The sequence below is a fragment of the Agrilus planipennis genome, unplaced genomic scaffold (genome assembly GCF_000699045.2).
Source record: "Agrilus planipennis isolate EAB-ADULT unplaced genomic scaffold, Apla_2.0 scaffold262, whole genome shotgun sequence".
Classification (NCBI taxonomy): Eukaryota; Metazoa; Arthropoda; class Insecta; order Coleoptera; family Buprestidae; genus Agrilus; species Agrilus planipennis.
The window spans coordinates 327,574-334,048 of NW_020442418.1; positions in this window are offsets into that span (position 1 = coordinate 327,574).

Genomic DNA, 6,475 nt, shown 5'->3' on the forward strand with positions numbered 1-6,475 from the left:
CAACGGGGGAAGCGAAAAAGTGAAAAAAGAACCATGACATGAAGGACGCTTCAGTTTTGAAACAAATAAAGCGGAAAGAGAAAGAGTTGGAGGATCTGAAAAAAAGTCGTGAAAGCAGCTGTAGAATGATGATGGAAGGTAGAAAGCGAGTGGAAGAGGTGGAGCAGAAGTTAAATGAATTACAAACACAATTGTTGAACATATTTAATTAATATTGTAAATATAGTAACATAAAATAAAAGATTGTATTATAAGATGATTTTATTTAATAATTTTCTCTTGAAGGAATGATGATGTGTAATTCAGTTATATATATGTGATTGAAGAAATATTTTTGTTTCCAATATTATTGTTCAATGCTTTCAAGATGACTGTATTGTAGATGTATGGAAAAATAAGATGTTACGATGTTGGCATCGTATTGTGCCTGAGCAATTCTGTCTGCCCGTCGGAACGTATGACGCGATTTGTTACGTGGGCCAAAATGGCACACGTGCCTATATAAGGGCGCCCATTTAGCGCCTCAAGTCTTCTTTTTGGTACATCTCAGTTTTAATTACAGTAATTTGGTACGGTCCAATAAAAACGTGATGAAGTGCTAAGTGGCAAGTGATATTGTTTGTGAATTTTTCTTAATAAATAAATGTAAAAGTCACAATCACTGGTGTTGACGAGTCGACCTGCATTGATGCAGATAATTNAAATGTGTTAGTTACAATATTATTAAAAAAGTTACCTGAAGCAAGCGAACTCAGAGAGCCTGCTGTACTGCCACCTCCTTCATAAGCGTAATTGCGCAAATCATCAAATGGTGGTGCATTGAGGTCACCATCAGCTCTTCTTTTATGCTCGTCAATGAAAACTCCAACATTGGGTTCCTGACCTACACCTAAGATTGGCGGTGGATCTATTGAAGGGACAGAGTTTATGTAAAAAAAAAAAAAAAAAAAAAAAAAAAATCGTAGAGCATCACTTCATAAGAAGGATCTTGCGGTTTATAATGGATCTTTCTCGTGTATCCATTGTCCTTTCACCATTCCGACAAACAACCAATTCCATTGTACCCATCACCCGGTTGCAATGCAACATTTGTCAACGTCTTCGTCAAATCTGTAACGTTGCAACAGGGTTCTGTTGTCAAGAATGTATTGATAACACACCTCTACTTTTTTGTCACAGCTGTAGAATGTACAACGTCGATGTTGTGGACTCCTGCTGTCGACCTTGTCGTCAGGGGGTTCACTCATATCTCTGCGAAAAGTCGGGTCTTCTTTATGAGATCGATGATACCCATACACTTTCCTGCCTACTCTGCACTTCAGCAGAACAAAGGCGTCATCACTTTCGCTCCATTATGATGATACCATCCTTGCACTAACTTTTTTCCTAATTACCTTTCCCTTCCCTTTCCTACCAAACTTTCCTTTTCCACACTTTCGACCTTGACACACTTCTTCACATATATACCACTGTAACATGTTGTTTTTATTAAATCTACTTCCACATTACATTTTAGGGGATGTAAGGTCAAATAACACAATAAAACAAATGAAATCAAACGGGACTAACAACTTAACAATATATTTACAAAACTGGAACAATGAAATTAGAAGTGAAAAGAACTGAGAATAAAACTAGAAGACTTAGCAGATGAATTGACTTGAACTGTAGAAAACCGAATTAGGAAGTGTTAATGTTTTGGAAATGAAAATGTTAGGAAAACTATTAGGGCGGAGCTAGAAGCATTTAGATGAAAGTAGGGAACCAATTAGAAGAGAATAAAATCTGGAAATGTGAATATACAAAATACTAAGAAATAGACAGATAGAATGTTAACCCTAAACCGCTGAAGAAACCTATCATTAAAAAGCAATTAAGAAGGGACAATAGTTATTGACATCATGCAGTTAGTACGTGAAGTTGAAATGTTAAAAGGGATTATAGAAAAGTCCAAGTAATAAAGTTATTTGCAGAGAACACAATAGATAGGTACATACACAAAAGATTTGAAATAGAAATATTAAGACAGATATTTACATAATGAGAATAACAGAACAATACAACACAATTTGAATAGAAAATTTGAAAAGATATTTACAAGCAAGAATAATAAAAATAGAAATATATACAGAAATATTTAAACATGATTTGGCGGGCAGGTATGCGCGGCCACAATACCCCCCTGCCAGTGATTGAGATCACGAAACTTGTAGACGATCCGGGAATCGGACACGTCTTCCAGAACGTGTACAACGGGTTGATGGTTGCTTGACAGAATTGCTGTTTGTGGATGGCTGGTTTGATGACGTCACTTCCGTCGATAGGGGTACTGGTTTGACATTATCATCATCGTCCGTCACAACATAGGCTGGTTTAAGTCGGTCAATGGTAACAACCACGTGGCGTCCTCGAACATCAATGGTAAACGTTTTGTCGGATCTTTTTATAACTTTGAAAGGACCTTCGTACGGTTGCTGCAACAATCCCTTAGGTCCACCAAGACGAAGAAAGAAAGGAAAGCTCTTTGAAAATAAATGTTGACCTCCTACCATGATTTGACCCATCTGTAGGACGTAGTTGCTGTATGTATTGACGTAATGTCTGTACGTAGTTGATTGGTGCGTCGTTACATACAGGATTGGTTGGAGCAAAGAATTCTCCAGGTATTCGAATTGGCTCGCCGTAGATCATCTCTGTTGCTGATGATTTTCGGTCATCTTTCCACGCTGTACGAATTCCTAGCATTACTGCAGGAAGAATTTCTGTCCAACGGGAAACAGCATGGCACATAATCGCTCCTTTCAGCTGACGGTGAAGGCGTTCGACAAGACCATTGGCCTGCGGATGGTAAGCGGATGTTCGAAAATGGGCCGTACCAGTCAAGATATTTAGTTGCTTGAACAGGTGGGATTCAAATTGCCTTCTCTGGTCTGTGGTAATTTTTAGTGGGACGCCGAATCTTGCAATCCAGGTCGAGAAGAACGTTCGCGCTACGGTGGTGGCCTCTTGGTCTTCCATTGGTATAGCTTCCGGCCAGCGAGAGAACCTATCAACACAGGTTAAGTAATACCTAAAACCTTCTGAGATGGGCATAACGACAATGTCGATATGCACGTTCTGAAAGCGCCCTGAGGGTGCTGCGAAGGTACCAGATGGCGATTTTGTATAGCGCGTAACTTTAGATCGCTGACACGCTTCACAACCTTGTGCCCACTTTCTGCAGTCATTTTTTATTGAAGGCCAAACGTAACGCCGTGTTACCAATTTGACCGTTGTACGTACTCCAGGATGAGAGAGACCATGAATTAAATTGAAGACTGTGCGCCTATAATTGGGTGTTACGAAAGGACGAACATTGCTTGTTGATACGTCACATAGTAACGATATGCCGGTTTCTGGCATTCTTATCATCTTCAGTTGCAAAGATGTAGAGTTATCGCTAGTAAGGGATTGTAATTCCTCGTCTGTCTTTTGCGCTGCTGCCAATGCATTTAGATCTAATTCCTTGGACACCTCGTCAATTCGGGAAAGAGCGTCTGCCACTACATTTTCGTCTCCTGAAACATGGCGAATATCTGTGGAAAATTGTCCAATGAAGTCTAAATACCTGAATTGACGAGGTGTGCATTGCTTTTCTTTCTTTCTAAATGCGTATGTTAATGGTCGGTGGTCTGTGAAAATAGCGAATTGTCTAGCTTCAACCATATGCCGAAAATACTTTACGGCTTCGTATATATTGCTAACAATTCCCTATCGTAGGCTGCATATTTTCGTTCTGCCGTGGTAAGTTTTCTCGAAAAGAAAGCTAATGGTTGCCAGGATCCATTTACTTGCTGTTGCAGAACTGCGCCGATGGTGAAATCTGAAGCATCAGAGAAAACTGCCAACGGTGCATTTGGTGCAGGATGCGCCAATAAGGTAGCTTGTGCCAAACTTTCCTTACAGGCGTCGAATGCCAATTTCGTTGCTGGTGTCCATGCTACGGGTGTATTTCCTTTCACATTTCCTTGCAGTTGGTCATTCAGGGTTGCTTGAATCTTTGCCGCATTTGGTATGAACCGCCTATAGAAAATTAACATCCCAAAAAAACCACGAAGTTGTTTAACGGTGTCAGGAAGAGGAAATGAACGAATTGCTTTGACTTTTTCTGGAAGTGGCTGTGTTCCTTCACTGGAAACGAGATATCCTAGAAATTTCACAGACGATTTACCTAGAACACACTTCGCGGGGTTAACGACCACGCCGAAGTGTTGTAGCCGTTCGAAGAGGGTCTTCAAATGTTGTTCATGTTGTTCTGCTGTGTCTGACGCAACTAAAATATCGTCTATGTATGCGTAGCAGAATTCCAGTCCGCGAAGCACCTCGTCTATGAATCTCTGGAAGGTTTGTGCGGCGTTTCTCAGTCCGAAACCCATGTAAGGAAATTCGTATAAGCCAAATGGTGTAGTTATCGCTGTCTTTACGATGTCTTCCTCTGCTACAGGAATCTGATGAAAGGCTTTCACTAAGTCTATGGTGGAGAAAACCGTCTTTCCCGAGAGCGTTTGGGAAAAGTACTGTATGTGACGTACAGGATATCTATCTGGTTCGGTCCGGGCATTCAACCCTCGGTAATCGCCACACGGTCTCCATTCGTTTCCTTGTTTGTGTACCATGTGCAATGGAGACGACCAACAGCTTTGGGACGGTCTAGCTATTCCCAACTTCAGCATGGTATCAAATTCTTTCTTCGCGGCTTGTAGCTTATCCGGGGCTAATCGTCGTGGCTTGTGTGCGACTGGCTGTCCTGACGTTGTCTTTATGTGGTGCACCGTACTGTGTCTTGCCGTCTTCACAACACCATCTGGTCGATTGATTTCGGGGAACTTGGAAAGAAGTTCGTGGAAGGTTGTTGACCCAGACACGATCTTTACGCAAGGGGTGTTTTCCTGCACTGCTTTTCCTTGAGTGGTAATTTTCGTCGTTGCATCTTGTAATCGCTGATTCCTTACATCCACAAGTAAGTTGTAGTATGTAAGAAAATCGACGTCAGTCTTTTAATCAACTCCGCTTTTAAGGTTTCGTATGCATTTGATGCCGGTTTGTTCACTATGATGTCCCGAATTTCTAGTGCGTAGCGGGGTTCTAGGGCGCCTGTGATGTAGCTGAACTTGGTGGAGTCGGTTGTAACTCCTGCCGTTGTGAAGTTCTCCTCTACCATCGCAAACCATAGCTCGGGATCAGCAGGAATAAAGGGTGGCACACGAACTGCGACGCGATCAATTGAGAACGCACTTGTGCCTAATTGGCCAGTTTTTTAATGCCACTAAAAACACAACAAATAATGCCACTTTCCGTCAGGGGTCACCACTTTAGGGGATGTAAGGTCAAATAACACAATAAAACAAATGAAATCAAACGGGACTAACAACTTAGCAATATATTTACAAAACTGGAACAATGAAATTAGAAGTGAAAAGGACTGAGAATAAAACTAGTTGAAGATTTAGCAGATTAATTGAATTGAACTGTAGAAAAACGAATTAGGAAGTGTTAATGTTTTGAAAATGAAAATGTTAGGAAAACTATTAGGGCGGAGCTAGAAGCATTTAGATGAAAGTAGGGAACCAATTAAAGGAGAATAAAATCTGGAAATGTGAATATACAAAATACTAAGAAATAGACAGATAGAATGTTAACCCTAAACTGCTGAAGAAACCTATCTGTTATAATAAATAAATTTGGCAATGAAAATACATTGATATTGTACTAAATAAAGTTGGCAACACTGTATTTTTAATATTGTAAGTTGCCGACCGGATATAGATAGTTAGTTGCTGTTCAAGTCTGTAACCGTTCATTTTATAGAAAAATAAATATCTTCAAACATCGAGTATTATAGTTAATTTTACAACAGGTTATGGGCCCAGAAGCGCTTACTAGTTAGTAAATTGATAGTGTGGCATAAAAACTAAATTAACTATCAAGTGTGTTGAAAAATCGGCAAAAAGTGAGATTAGTCTTATCGGCGCATAGCGTGGTCAATCGAGAATATTTTCGTCGGGAAGAAAAATACTTGTTACAGTTACAAGGCAAGGCACGAACAGAAGATGGAAGTTAACAATAGTAATGTGATGAAACTGGAAGGAGTTAGAAATTGGAATATTTGGAAGTTTCAAATAAAAGTGCTACTGAGAGGTCAGGGATGGCTGGACATTGTAGAAGGTCGAACTGTTAAACCTGAAGAAGAAAGTGCAAAATCTACCTGGGAGACTAAAGATGCTAAGGCTCAAACATTACTGGTAACAAGGATGTCGGATGATGTCATGTTACATCTCATATCATGTACAACTTCTGCAGAAATGTGGAAAAAACTGCTAAGTGTATTTGAACAAAAGTCGGAAACTAGCATCCACATTATTCAACAGAAATTTTTTCAGTATAAGTATGAGAAAGGTACTGAAATGTCGGTGTTTTTATCGAAAATTCAAGAAAT